This window comes from Diabrotica virgifera, chromosome 8 (genome assembly GCF_917563875.1).
Source record: "Diabrotica virgifera virgifera chromosome 8, PGI_DIABVI_V3a".
In the NCBI taxonomy this organism is placed as follows: Eukaryota; Metazoa; Arthropoda; class Insecta; order Coleoptera; family Chrysomelidae; genus Diabrotica; species Diabrotica virgifera.
Genome location: NC_065450.1, coordinates 13,777,272 through 13,792,505, shown reverse-complemented (window position 1 = coordinate 13,792,505; position 15,234 = coordinate 13,777,272). Strand labels below are relative to the sequence as shown.

Below are 15,234 nucleotides of genomic sequence, written 5' to 3'. Positions count from 1 at the left end.
TTCTGGGGCTATTTTGCAAGTATTCAAATTCACTGATGATGGACCGATAGGTTTGAAAACGTTCTGATGAACTCATTTTATTGAATCCATTGGGATTCTAAAACAATTTTAGTAAATATACCTTTTACATAGAAGTGGTTTTTACTTCATGTTCCAGTTTGTTTAACTATAAGGTATACAGCCAACCCAGGGAACTACCCCTTTTTAGTTTATATATTTATATCTTCAAAATAAAAAAAAGATAGGGGACACCCGGGTTTGAACCGGGGACCTCTCGATCTGCAGTCGAATGCTCTACCACTGAGCTATATCCCCTACATGTAATGACCTTCCAACGTAGAGAATTCACACACGGAGAAAAATAATCCATGTTTTCTGGTGTATATGGAATCCCTATAAAATTTACTTTTAATTAGAGTTTTAACTACTGTAGGTGTCATTCTTATTCTTAATCGTAATCTTCATTAAAGTATGTAGTACAATTCGTTATAAATCATTAGATACACAATAGAAAATAGAAACATACCGCTTAAAAAACCATGCCATATTAGGTATCCATTTAACATGACGAGGTGGCCGAGTGGTTAAGGCGTTGGACTGCTAATCCAATGGGCTCTGCCCGCGTGGGTTCGAATCCCATCCTCGTCGGTAATTTTTATACAATTAATTTAAAACCGTGGCTGTACTTTAAAGAAATTAGGCAAAAAGCTAAGTAGACAATAATAATAATAATAATAATAATATGGTGTTAAATCGTGATATTTGGTATTTGATGTTACTTCGTTTTATTATTTTATGATATAAGAGTGACATGAAGATTTTGTTAATTAATTTTGCAAATTAACTCATATAATTCTGGAGTTTAAAAACTTGTCGAGATAGTTTGCGAATGCTTGGACTTTATCTTTATCAGTCTTGGCCCAAAAGCTATCTTGTTTTATAATGGGACCAACATTACACATTATATGACTGATATTACATACCAGGTTTAAGTAGATATAGGAGGGAGGGGCTTCAAGAAAATTAAACGACTGAAAGTACCTAAAGTAACCCATATATACATGAGGTGTTCATAAATTATATTCCTTTATGGTAGGAGAGCCCAAGCGGGGATTTTTGCAGTTACTCGAGCGAGTCAAATTATCACATTGGGAGAAACAATGTACCATTGACTGTAACTATTCCATATACTGGCTCTTAATAGATTGGAGTTCGATACGGGAGGTCCGAAAAAAAAATCTATCCTTAGAAAATTTGAACGAGGCGTAAGGAAATGGGCGAGTCACAAAGTTTCACAAAAAAAAACGAATATTTCGCGAAAATAATGCGAAAAAATAAAAAGAACGTGTTCAATATTTTTCAAAAATCTATCGAATGGTACCAAACAAAACCCCCCTCGGAGAGGGGTGGGGGGTAATTTTAAAATTTTAAATACGAACCCCGCGATATTTCGCAAAATCAGATCGAAAAACTTCAAAATACATGTATTCAATATTTTTGAAAAATCTATCGAATGGCACCAAACACGACCCCCATGGAGATCGGGTGGAGGGTTACTTTAAAATATTAAATAGGAGTTCCCAATTTTTTTAGATAGAGATATTTTTTCCAATTATGGATAGATGGCGCTATAATCGGAAAAAACCATAGTTGGAAATGGAAAATTAAATTAAAAAATGGAAAGTCCCCCACTTTATGGAAAACTTAACTTAACTTTTTTTGGTTTTAAGACCTACTCTTCACAACCCAATAGGTCCCCATAACGCTCGAGTAACTGCAAATTTAGCATACTTTCCTCCCCTAGTATTATATTCATGAAACTAAAGGTAAGGGTTCAAAATATTAAAGATGTAAAATAATATATGGATGGAGTTGGAGAGTCCTTTTTTGAGCAGTGGGGAAGTTTAGGCTAAAAAATAAGGTTGTGTTATATGGTGTATTCCACGAATATACGACTGTTTTGGATTATCGCGACAACGAATATTTTAGTGTGCAACATAAGAAGTACGGAAGTATTTTGCTTTAATAATTACTCCAATAAACAACAATATAATTTGCAATTTACTTTCGTTCTTCATATTTTGCACAGTAAAATATTCGTAGTTGCGATAATACAAGAGGGTCGTATATTCGTGGAATGGGGTATTTACAGGTAGGTAATACACATCACAGGATTAATGTTCTTCTTTCTTTTTAAAAATACATCCACTACTTCATTCGCATTGATTTGTGTCCCATTGTAAATAATCATAACAATCAAGCCGTTTAGTGTGTCGGGTTCCTCGAGCAGTTTTTAAGTTTTCTTACGTTTTGAAAAGTCCATTCTGGGGTAGTAGTGTAAACAAAATTTTGCGCCAATGTGTAAATATCCTGATGGTTTTTGGTCGCACTTATGTAAAAAAGAACTCCCATGGAACGTTGGAACGACTGGCCGAGTGAAATAGAAAAACGGATCAGAAAAAGATAAAAACTGAAGACGGGATTCAACCCAACGTGAAGTAGATTTAGAGCAACGCGAAATATCAAAATTTCTCTCGAAATTTGTGATTTATGACCCTTAAGCTAATACCAAACCCTAATAGACCTGGATCCCGCGTATGAAAAAAAGTTGATTAATAGCAAGCTGAAAATTTGTTGATAGTTTAATGGTGTCTAGTCGGACAAACTTTCATGTACGGGAACACTGCAACAGGGGAAGTTTTAATTGTGGAATAGTTCAAAAATTTGGAACATCAGATTACGAAAACGTTCCATGTATTTTGTCTGACAGAATATCTAATTGATTTGTTACCCTTTCATTAAACTCTCATACAAAAATCAGACTGATATTACTAACCAACAAGATTCCTGTCATTTGACATGTTCTTCGTGTTCCACTCATTAGAATGCCCAGTTGGTAATAAACACCAGTCTGATTTTTGCATGAGAGTTTAATGAAATGGTAACAAATCAATTGGATGTTCTGTCGGACAAAATACATGGAACGTTTTCGTAATCTGACGTTCCAAATTTTTAAACTGTTCCACAATTAAAACTTCCCCTGTTCCAGTATTCCCGTACATGAAAGTTTGTGCGACTAGACACCGTTAAGCTATTAACAAATTTTCAGCTTGCTATTAATCAAATTTTTTTTCATACGCGTGATCCAGGTCTAAAATTTATTGCCTCTATACAATTTTTATTATCCTAAAAACTGTGGATAATTTTTTGATGAAGTGGCGGTAAACTGACACAGTTCCAAGAGATTTAAGGTCCATTTATACATACCCGGGCCTTGTCCGTTCCGGGTCAGTGCCGAGTCCGGGTATTTTTAATGCAATATTTACATACAACCGGGTTGTGGCAGTGTGCGTACCGGGCCGAATTAGAGAGGAAAACGTTATTACATATCTCTGTGTAAAAGATAGTTGAAAATATTTCGGCTTGGATAGAAGATCTCACCTCACAATATCAATTGCTTGTCTGTTTTCCAGCAGTCGCGTTCACAAAACAATAAAATCGTGTTTATACAAGTCCCTGCGATCCGTGTCATTTTCGTGCATCGCCAGTGCCGACAGCAAAAATATCGGCTGGAATTAATTTCAGACCGGGCCCGGACGAGCCCCGTTCAGGAAACGCCAATGTATAAATATACTCATAAGAGTACATATTGTTTTTTTTGGACCGGGCCCTGTCTTAACACGGAACGGACTCGGCCCTGATATGTATAAATGGGCCTTTAACATGCAAGTGCTAAATCGTCCCAATTTCAATTGAGCTATGGAGATGATACGATCAGTGCCGTGGTAATTTTGCTATGTAATTGTCTAACTACGTTGTGTTAAGATTTTTATCATTTTATGAATTAACTAAATTAATAAAAATTCTACCGTCCACACTGGTATCGTATAGTCCTTACTATGGGTCCGACCAATTTTATCAAAAAATAAATATTTATAAGTGCGCAGTAATAAGGGATCCTAACAGTGTGCTCTTTCCTTTGCACTATTTATCTTGTACCTCCCTTTGCCGACGTTTAAATTGGAAAACCGCTTCAACACGTTCTTCAATGCGTCGTTTGACCGAGAACCGAGGATTAAGCATTCCAAAGCAGATTTTGGATTAGGGGAGGTAGCAGTCATAGCTCCTTTCCACACTCCAAGCATTGATTGATATATTGGATCTCTTATTCTGGATCCCCCATAATATTTCAATCAACGCTTCAAATTACAAAATGCCAATTTCAATTTCATAATCAACCGCATAATTTTACGGTAACTATGCCAGATAGTGCCGCTGCCGATACTACTTTACAGTGTTTTTTTTATAAACTTCTTAATCAATTATTGTTAAATTTTAAGGTCGAAAAACAGGTGGAATAAATTTATTTTGTAAAACGTTGATATACCCAACGTGGGAATATGAGAGCGATTCAACTGCCTTCCGAATATATGCGGAATAAGCATTATACGACCAACAGATCAACATGTTTCTTTATTGAGGTGGAGGTTTCCTGTTGCTGTATCTTTCGTTGCTGTTGCTTATAATTTTATGAATGTTAATGTCTTAACTTTGTGGGGGGAGAGGGGGCATCTCCCTTGCTAGGTCAGCGGACCATTACCATTAGGTATCACTGTTATTATTATCTATCTACGGCTTTATTTAATCGAATTTTGTTATCATCTTATATTAAAGTTTTCCTGTTTTTTCCACAAATAATTTACTTCCAGAAATAAAAGTTACAATAAAAAATAAAGTAAATTTAGAAAATTTTATCAAAAATTCAAAGGGTGCTTTCGCGCCGATCAGTATACAAAATGGTTCATAAACTCTTTGAAATAAAAAACAGGGGACACCCGGGTTTGAACCGGGGACCTCTCGATCTGCAGTCGAATGCTCTACCACTGAGCTATATCCTCTTTTTATAATAACCTTCCAACATAAAAAATTCGTACACAGAGAAAAATATTTCATTTTTTTTTCTTATTAGGGATACATAAAAATTTTACTGTTAATTAGACTGGGTTTAACCGTCCTCGGTATAATCATTGATTATAAACCCATTATTAAATGATTAATTTTATTAACCATAAATCTTTAGATATATGCATACCTAATATATATCGCTTAAAAAGCTATGCCATATTAGGTGTCGCTTTGACATGACGAGGTGGCCGAGTGGTTAAGGCGTTGGACTGCTAATCCAATGGGCTCTGCCCGCGTGGGTTCGAATCCCATCCTCGTCGGAGTTTTTGTACTATTTAGTTATATCATTTAGCCAGCGCATTAGAATTTAGATCTATAATAAGCGCTTACGATATCTCGCTGTGAATTATATTATATAATAGCCCGGGAGGTAGTGTCAAATTTAACCGGAGCATTTTAGCATGGCTGTTTTCTTTTTATTTAGTTAGATGTTCCAAAGCTTATTAACAAATGATGTGTCAGCTGGCCCAAAACCGGGGATTTTAGCCAAGAAAAGGTAAAATGTGAAACTTGATGGAAAAACGCTACAACTTATATGTCAAATATTTATCTCCGTGACTTACGTGTATAATAGCCAAGAATACCTAGCTACTGGCTTTCTACCCAGACGACTCTGGTTCAAATCCTGACCGTGAAAATCTTTTTTTAATCGACATTTTGATTTGAAAAATAATTATTTTTTGATAATACTACGTTTTTATTATTTATACGACACAATATAAAAAAGTCTGTAGGTATGTATGTCTTATAGAATCGTAAACTATGCATTTTATCATAATATGATAATTATCATAATATTATTATGATTAACCTCCTTACTAAACAAAGTTGTTGTACATAATCCCCTAAAGTTTTTTTAGTTAGTACGATCTAAGTGAAAAAAGAGTACTATTAGAAAAAAAAAGTATACGCAATATTTTTGAGTATTTTTGGCTTTCTGGTAATTTTTTGGTATTTAACTTTTAAACATTATTTTTTAGTTTTTCGGGTCAGCTAGTTAATAAAAAAAATAATCTTGAACTATGTAGTTTGGCAAAGATTAAAAAGTATAAATCATTAATTTATGAATTTTAGATTGTAAGAAAAAAGCGTCAGCTGAATATACATATTATATGATCAAATGCAAAGTTTACTATTCTATAAAAGACATACAGACTTTTTTATATTGTGTCGTATAAATAATAAAAACGTGGTATTATCAAAAAATAATTATTTTTCAAATCAAAATGTCAATTTTAAAAACAAAAAAGATTTTCAGGGCCATGATTTGAACCCGAATCGTGTGGGTGACAGCCAGTAGCTAGGTATCCTTGGCTATTATACACGTAAGTCACGGTGATAAATATTTGGCATAAGTATAAGTTATAGCGTTTTTCCATCAAGTTTCACATTTTACCTTTTCTTGGCTAAAATCCCCGGTTTTGGGCCAGCTGACACATCATTTGTTAATAAGCTTTGAAACATCTAACTAAATAAAAAGAAAACAGCCAAGCTAAAATGCTCCGGTTAAATTTGACACTACCTCCCGGGCTATAAGTTTGGCTCTGCAGCTTTGAGTGATACATGAGGCGATATCTTTCGGTATCGAGCTGCTACTTTTTTAAGTTTTTTATACATACTTTAAGTTTGAGTCCTATAGTGTATCAAAAAATGAATGCACAAAACACGCATAATTTTCTTGCTAAAAAATTTTGGAAAAAATACAAATACTGGTCAATTTTCAGTTTTTTATACATACAATTTGAGTCCTATAGTGTATCAAAAAATTAATACACAAAACTCATAATTTTGTTGCTAAAAAATTTTGGAGAAAACACAAATGCTGGTCAATTTTCATTTTTAAATTGTATTCTTTCGGGATCTCTGGTCGCTGATAGGTACATAAATGAGATACTGCAAAATTATGTTCTCCAATATGCATATCATATTATTCGGAGAAAATTCACACTGATGTATACCCAATTATTACTCTTTATACCCTTTATTTTCAGACAATATTTAAATAAAGTTGATATTACGCATAGAGAATGGCCACTACACAGTCCTGATTTAAATCCCAGTGAGCATGTTTGGATCCGGCTTGGTAAAAGTATTCGAAACAGCATACCTTCTCCTGTTAGGCTAAGTCAGCTCAAAGTGGCTTCTTTAGAGATATGGACAGCAATTCCACAGAATGAAGTTTTAAACTAAATACCAATATGCTCAGAAGAACGAATTCCGTTATACAGGCTCGTGTAAGAAAAACGAGATATTAATTAAATTTAGAAGTAATTTGCATAGGTTTTATTGTTATTTTTATTTTGTTTCTGAAGGTAATTGAATAGGTGCCAATATATTCAGTAGTGGTGGAAATCTCAACATTTCTATTCCATTAGGAAAATATACCTCTATATTTCAGGCAGAGATTTTTGTAATCTTAAAGTTTGCAAGAGAAAACAACCTACGAGGTTTCGAACTGAAGCGGATTAACATATGCACAGATAGCCAAGCAGCCATACTTGGATCTACAGACCGAGCGCGTCTCGTAAATTGAACGGCTTCGCGCAATCGTACTTGAGACACTGTGTCAGGTGAGGTGTTTGAAATGCTATTTTCCGAAGTTTATAAAATTTCCTACGCTCGATTTTATATTAATAAAGTTAAAGTGGACTTTAAATTTAAAGTTTTCTTTAACTGTAACAATTGCATTTTTTAAGGTAACACACACTTTAACTTCATTATGAAATCGAGCGTTAGTCAAAATTGTAAATGCTCAGTAAATAATAACAACAATTAGGTACTTGTATTGAAAACAACATATTTTGTAATTTGAAAAAAAAAACAACATATTTGCAACATAGATAACAAAACAACATGCTTTGTTACGTATTTTAAAAAACTCTCTATCATGCATGCTCCATGAGAAAAGAAAATATAAAACTAATTTCATCCTTATCGTGTCTCAGATGGCGTAGCTACTTTTGCTAAAACTACTCAACGCTTTGCTACTCTACCTACCTACATACAATTTGTATTATTTTATCAAAAAACAAGCATTTACATACTCTGCAAATTGTATATTTTGCTTTGCATTTTCATATGAAAAAACCGCGGTATTTATCTTCAACTTTTTTTGAACAAGGTGCAATACTTAGGTTATATAATTATTAATAAAACAAAGTATATTAAAATACAATTTTAAAAACTTTAATAATATTAGCAATATTTAAAAACTTTAATATATTATATTATAGTATACATATTATGAATAAGTAGAAACGATTATACTTATTTAAATTTGGTAAATTATAACTCCACTCGACCAGAGCACGACCACACAACTCAAAACACAAGTAAGCAAATAGGTACGATTGCGTGAAGCGTGGCTTGAAGCCGTGCAATTTACGAGACTCGCTCGGTCTGTAGATCTTTGTAGCAGCCATTGGGGCTCTTATAAGCCTTAACTTAGAGTGGAGAGTCAACACAAACTCGACAGACTGGCGGAACATGCTACCCTGGTACGGGTGCCACGTCATCGGGGCATATATGGCAACGAAAGAACTGACGCACATTCCAGGAGGGCATCAGATATAAACTACTAGGGTCGAGAGCCAACCGTGAGAGTCCCAAAAAGTATCGTATGCTAACGACAAAAGCCAGTACAAGTGCCGGTTTAACCTAACTTCGAGCCCTGGGCGCTGGAGGTTTAGGGGCCCCATTCATTGCTATTCGCTGTCAGTTTTTAACAAGAAAACACATGCATTAACTATAAAGGTTTATTGTAAAATCCATAAAATAATTTTTTTAAACAAGCAAGAAGAATGGCAAACGTAAAAAATAATCCCGGGTCGGAGTAGCTCAGGCGGTAGTATGCTTGACTCGCGTGCTGGTAGGCCGTGGTTCAAATCCCAGCGTCGGCAAGAACAACTCGAAATTTTTTAAATGTCTATAGGCCCCAGGCCGACTTAGAATGAGTACCTTGGGTAAAACCAGGGATAATAATAGTCGGTTGAAGCGTGCACTGGCCCTGTTACCCTCCTTGTATACCTTAGGCCCTAGATGTAGCAGACTACCCTGCTATAATCCCAAAGACGCGTCAGCGGTATAAAACGGGAGACTATTATTATAAAAAATAATCCAAAAAAATTTATTTAAAAACATAAATCAAAAACAGAAAGTTTCACAAAACAACACATGACCAACAAAAAACATATTCTGTGTGTGTGTTTGTGTTTTATTGGCACTGGTTTTCACAACCAACTGGCCAGTCAATTTCATAATGATTTTTTAGATTATAACTTATCACTAACTCAGGGCAGTAATGTGTAGTATGTGTGTTGAGTAAGTGTCTTGTTACTTTGCAAAGTCGACGTCATTGTCTTTGCAAAGAGACCCTAATTGTATCCGAACGTCTGCGGTCCCTCCGGTGAGTACCTAAGAAAAATATTCTAAAAATACATAAAGACAAAAATTAGATCACTTTTTTTCTTGACTTGGCATTCGCAAACTACCATATTATATTATCACAAATCAGTTTCTCCAGTTCTTCGTTCTCTATATACAATAGTGATAATACGTCTAGGTTTTCTTGACCCAAATTTAACCTTAAATATGTTTTTATTCTTTTTAAAGCCGAAAAAGACCGCTCGCCTGACGTATTAGAAATGGGAAAAAGTTGGCTTTACATCCTGGATGACATCAAATTTTTCATAAAATGTATATTTATTTAAATTTTGGCATAACCTTACAAAATGTGTAATTTTATTATGCGCAAGTTCTCTTTGGTTTCATCGACATCTTTTTATATTTCTCGCATAAAGTATTAATTGACGTCTTGACTTCTGCTTTATCTAGCGTAAAAGAACATATAAAAGCTTAGATATGTTACACCCTTGTAGCATTCAATTCTCTTTAAAAGATCTTGAGTAATATTGTCTATTGTCATTAAATACTTCAATTCTGAATATCTCTTGCCCCTTTAAAATGATTTGACTTTCACCTGCTTCTTCAAAAAATGTTTTTATTTTCTTTATTCATTGAAGGTCAGTTGTATAGTAGATGTTTGAGATATCCTCGCCTTCGCAAAAGAAAGTTTTCGCTTCTTGTTCAATTTCTTACGTCTTCAAACTTATTTCTTACGTCTTTAACAAAGCTCAAAAGAGATGCCATTAATTATTTCAATTGACACGTTCTACGTTTAAGTCCACAGTTTATCACGTTTTGCTTGTTGCATTCACTCTTTCCAAAATGCTTGCCCAAATCAGTGTCAATAAAGCTGTCTCAAAAGTATCCATTTTATGGTACAGTGACTTGGCTTCACTTCTATTTGCTGATTTTTCATCTCTATTATTGCTTAATAGGAAAAAATATGTTGGATCCGTAGTTTTTAAATAATGCATTTACAGCGTCAAATCGGGCGGACCCCGAGTTTCAATTATTCTTTTTACACATTTGCCGCTTTCTTTCAGCAAATTCCACCTTTGAGGAGAAGCCGAAAAAAAACGTGTAGATACTTTGAACAGTTCTGAAATAACTAGTTGCTTCCAAGTTGGATTCACTTGCAAAAATTCACTACAATTCGAGACATCTTTCTGAAAAATTTCTTTAGTTTTTGGAAAAGGGCCCCGCCACAAACATTGACACAGGGCCCCTGTGGGGCTAGGCTACGCCACTGTGTATAGGCGTGAAGAAATGTAACAATAGAACATAGGCGTTTGCAGTGTATTGGCATATCTGCTTATAAGATTATTTTCGGAAAATATGTAGATTATTTAGCGACTTTATTTTTATAATTAAAAGGAACGGGCCCGGGCCCCTGGGCGCCCGCCCCATGCGCCCAGTGGATAAACCGGCACTGAGTACAACTCACACTATGAGTGTGTATTCGGTGAAACAAATGTATATTGGGCGAACTGGTCCTAATAGGCGCTGAAAACAAGCAGCCAAGAATCAGTTGAGAGTCATAACAGGTTTTCTTACTGGGCATGCCCAGTTAATATGCATACAATATGACTGTTTCATGGAGGTTTAAGCTGCAGACTCAGGCGGCAACTTTGTGCCTCAATGTCACAACAACGACAACTTTGTGAAAACAACGAAGTGACTAAAAATATATTTAGGTTTCATATAGGAATGGTAGATGTAAAAAATACAATTGGCTGCAGTACGACCGGTTCATAATAGACAGTTTTCAGAAAAAAAAAAACTAAGTCCCAATTTGTTTAATTCATTTATTTTTTGTATCAATTTGTAAGTTTGTATAGTTCTCTTTAAGTAAAAGATTTTCGTATGAATTTACCACCTAAAACATAACTTGACACCCTTTATTAGAGCACACCAATCGTTAATAAAAGTTACAATAGTAAATTTTGTGTGTTTAGGCATTTTTATCAAAAATTCAAGGGGTGTCCGTTTTTCGCGTTAGTGAGTGTATATTGTTATAATGGTTCGTAATCTTTGAAATAAAAAATAGGGGACACCCGGGTTTGAACCGGGGACCTCTCGATCTGCAGTCGAATGCTCTACCACTGAGCTATATCCCCATGTTCTAATAACCTTCCAACCTAAAAATTCCTACACAGAGAAAAATATATCATTATTTGTTCTTCTTATCAGGAATCCATTATACGATTTAAATCTTACAATTTTAACCGTGATCAGTGTAATTATTGATTATAATATCGTATATTAATTAAATGATTTATATTACGCTATTAAGCAGTTATATTACGTTATAAATCTTTAAATATCTTAAAATATATCGATTAAAAAACCACGCCATATTAGGTATGGCTTTAACATGACGAGGTGGCCGAGTGGTTAAGGCGTTGGACTGCTAATCCAATGGGCTCTGCCCGCGTGGGTTCGAATCCCATCCTCGTCGAAGTTTTTGAACTGTTTAGTTCAATATCATTTGGAGTAGAACTTCTTCATAAACTAGGTCTATAAATATAAATATGTATGTGCTTATATATCTTGCTGTCAATTATATTTGGTGCAGTTTGACACTGTTGTGGAATAAGACAATAACATAAGACATTAGATAATAAGACATAAGACATGAGATTTCTTTCGGTATATAGCTGCTACTTCTTTAAGTTTCTTATACTAGGGTTGTCATATAGTGTGTTCCAAAAGTAATGCATACAATTTTGCTCGTGATACATTTGGGAAAACAAAAAATTGGTCTATTTTCATTTTTAAATTGTATTTTTTTTAATAATGACGTCATTAGGTACTTATTTTGATTTTTTTGTTGCACATTTAATTTTTTTTATTCTATTTGTCGAAATTATTACATAATTGGCTTTTTTTTAGTGGGATACTCAATAATAAATTTAAGCTATGAATAGTCATTTTAGAGACAAATATAACGGTATACTATACTTCTCTTTTTATTTTATGAATTATTCGTGAAAATATTTTTTTCTACGAGCGTACAAAAATGTCTACTTTCGCGCACGCATTTTAGTCTAGAAAGTTTTACTTTTCCGCACGCGGTTTACTTTTTCGCACGCGTTTTACTTTTCCGCACGTGTGTTAATTTAGATACGTTAATATGGCCTTAAAGTAATTATAATACATGCAATAAACTAATATTTAGATATTATTTACAAATTTATTTCAAATATATCTTATTGTGTTCATGTTTTAATGAAATTAACGCGAGAATTCGAAGAAATAAAATAATTTTGACATATTATTCGAAAGACAAATCAGTAGACAATAACAGTGGTTTTGAATCGTCGTCAAGGAAACCAAGATTGTCGTCATGCTAACCAATTATGCTGAAACTTTGGTTTTGACAACCTTGTCAAAGAATTAATTTGTGTATGTATTTTCATATTAATTAAATTAATTGATTAAGATTTGGTCATTTTTTAAGGACTCGTAGAAAAAATATTGTTCCTAACGCTTTCAGAAAGTCTCTTTTCTGCACTCGACTGCTTGCCGAACACCCGCTTCGCGTCGTTCGGCAAACTGCAGTCGCGTGCGGAAAAGTATGACTTTCTGCACTTGTTAGGAAAATAACTATATACTACACTAGAAGGAAAATGACAACAGATAATTGACAAATGATAGAAGGAACCACATTTTATTAAATCTAATATTTAAAATGACCACACTTAACTATCTAGCATTGGCCAATCCAACTGAATGATATTAGATAGGAGTGATGTTTAAAATTTATTCTCTAAAGCCTTATTTTAACTTTTCAATGTTGTCTGACCTATTTACATATATTTTACTTTTTAAATAACCCCGCAACAAAAAGTCTAAGGATGTTAAATCCGCAGAACGAGGAGGTGATTTAATAAATCCTCTTCTACCTATCATTTTGAAATATTTCTTGAAGATTATTACACATATATCTTCTCTACAATGAGGCGGAGTATCGTCTTGAAAACCAGATGTTATCAGACGGTATTTACAAATAATCTTCAATAAAAAACATGACTACTAGAATAGAATAGAATAGAAATATGCTTTTTTCTACGACCGTTTAATAACATGCTCATTATTCGCTATTTTTTCATAGATAATAGCACCCATTACTGTACCCGTGAGTAATAATTCATTACTCACGGGTTGAAGTTACTCACGGGTCATTACTCACGGGCTGAAGTTAGATTCAAGTGGCGCATGCCACTTTTAATATTAATCCTATATAAACTGCAAATAAAATTACTTAAACTTGTTTATTTAATACAATATTTAATGTTTAAAGGAATTTTAACTGTAACAATGTCAGTATATTTTTTACGTTTATATCTCTTGTTTACTAAAATTTTTGACGTTTATCATTTAATTTAGTGACAGTGACATTAGCGCATTTTGTTTATGTTAATTGGAATTTATAACTAATATTGTGTTTGTTTTTCAAGTTATATTGTGTTAAATATGTTATGTATAGTTATAAGTTATATTATTATATTATATGTATATAGTTAAATGTAAATATACATTATAACTATATAATATATGAAATACGTCCACCGACAACAGCCATTTCTTAGATTCACTGACAGTATAGGTACAAATTTAAGCTTATAATTTTTCGGAAACGAATAGATCTTATATTGACTATTTCTAGTTGTATTTTTACAATAAATAAGAATTTAGTAATAGTAGGCAACCAATTATTCAGCCACGTTCTAGAGGTAAAGAGCATTTAGGTATTTTTGTAAATTATTATAATTTAAATCTCGAGTAGATAATTAAATTTTTTACTAATTAAAATAAAAAAAGGTCGTAGAAAAAGTATAGTATTCTACTCGAATGTAATGGCTATTACTCACTCTGATGAATTACGAAACTCGCCTACGGCTCGTGTCGCAAACTTCATCATCGTAGGTAATAGCCGTCATTACATGCTCGTTGAATAATATACTATATTGTCATGAAAAATTGTACAATTTTATCGACAAAGCTTATAAAAAGTCAAGAAAACAAAACAATAACATTCCAATTTACTAAAATTACATAAATCGTCAATATATTTACAATAATAATAATAATGAAGTTAAACAGAAATAATCAATTGCAAAATTTAAATAAATTGCAAATGCATAGTCTACCTAGTAATTAATAAGTTTAAAAGTTAAGCTGCTGCATATGACACCCAAATATAGACAAAAATCATAATAAAAATACTACTTGTGCAAAGGGTACTGTACTTTCTTACAAGGGCGGTCATATATCTTAATTCAGGGGGGGGGCCATTTTGTACAATTAGATATTAGCTCTCAATTTCAATACAGACACAAAACGCAGAATGGGATGTTTTATGTATTGAAAAGAGAAAATAACAATAACTCGAATGAAATGAAATTATAAACAAAAAACTAATACTCTACATGACGAACTCTATGTTTCGGCTCACTCCACTTTTAGCGAAACGTTCTATTATATTGTCTTCGTTAATAACAATGTCCTTGTGGACATGCATTAGTGCAAGGCCAGTTAACCGTTCTTCACCCATATTGGCCCTCAGCCAACTCTTGAGTCTTCTCAGTCCTGAAAAACTCCTCTTTGCAGATGCAACACTTATTGAAAGAGTACACAATATTTTTAAAATTTTATTAATGATTGGATACATCATTTCATCACATTGTATGAGAGCATTTAGATCATTGCTCGGAATTTCCGATTCTTTGCTGTGTTTCCATCTCATTTTCCATAAATGTAGCTCTGCAATAAAAGTTGACTTCAGCACGTCTCTAACTGTCTCAAACAAACTTCCATATTTTGCAATCAAAATTTCTACGGCGGAATGGATGTCATCTTCAT

At 33.6% G+C, this 15,234-nt stretch overlaps 6 non-coding genes across 6 annotated transcripts; 3 read left to right on the top strand and 3 right to left on the bottom strand.

The window, feature by feature from the left end:
• Window positions 1-243: 243 nt before the first annotated feature.
• Window positions 244-315, bottom strand: Trnac-gca (transfer RNA cysteine (anticodon GCA)). Its single transcript has one exon. It is a non-coding gene; the product is annotated as a tRNA-Cys (tRNA).
• A 251-nt stretch (window positions 316-566) lies between these two features.
• Window positions 567-648, top strand: Trnas-gcu (transfer RNA serine (anticodon GCU)). Its single transcript has one exon. It is a non-coding gene; the product is annotated as a tRNA-Ser (tRNA).
• Window positions 649-4,826: 4,178 nt separating this feature from the next.
• Window positions 4,827-4,898, bottom strand: Trnac-gca (transfer RNA cysteine (anticodon GCA)). The gene has a single exon. It is a non-coding gene; the product is annotated as a tRNA-Cys (tRNA).
• A 245-nt stretch (window positions 4,899-5,143) lies between these two features.
• Window positions 5,144-5,225, top strand: Trnas-gcu (transfer RNA serine (anticodon GCU)). The gene has a single exon. It is a non-coding gene; the product is annotated as a tRNA-Ser (tRNA).
• A 6,189-nt stretch (window positions 5,226-11,414) lies between these two features.
• On the bottom strand, window positions 11,415-11,486 carry Trnac-gca (transfer RNA cysteine (anticodon GCA)). The gene has a single exon. It is a non-coding gene; the product is annotated as a tRNA-Cys (tRNA).
• Window positions 11,487-11,745: 259 nt separating this feature from the next.
• Trnas-gcu (transfer RNA serine (anticodon GCU)) lies at window positions 11,746-11,827 on the top strand. The gene has a single exon. It is a non-coding gene; the product is annotated as a tRNA-Ser (tRNA).
• Window positions 11,828-15,234: the final 3,407 nt, after the last annotated feature.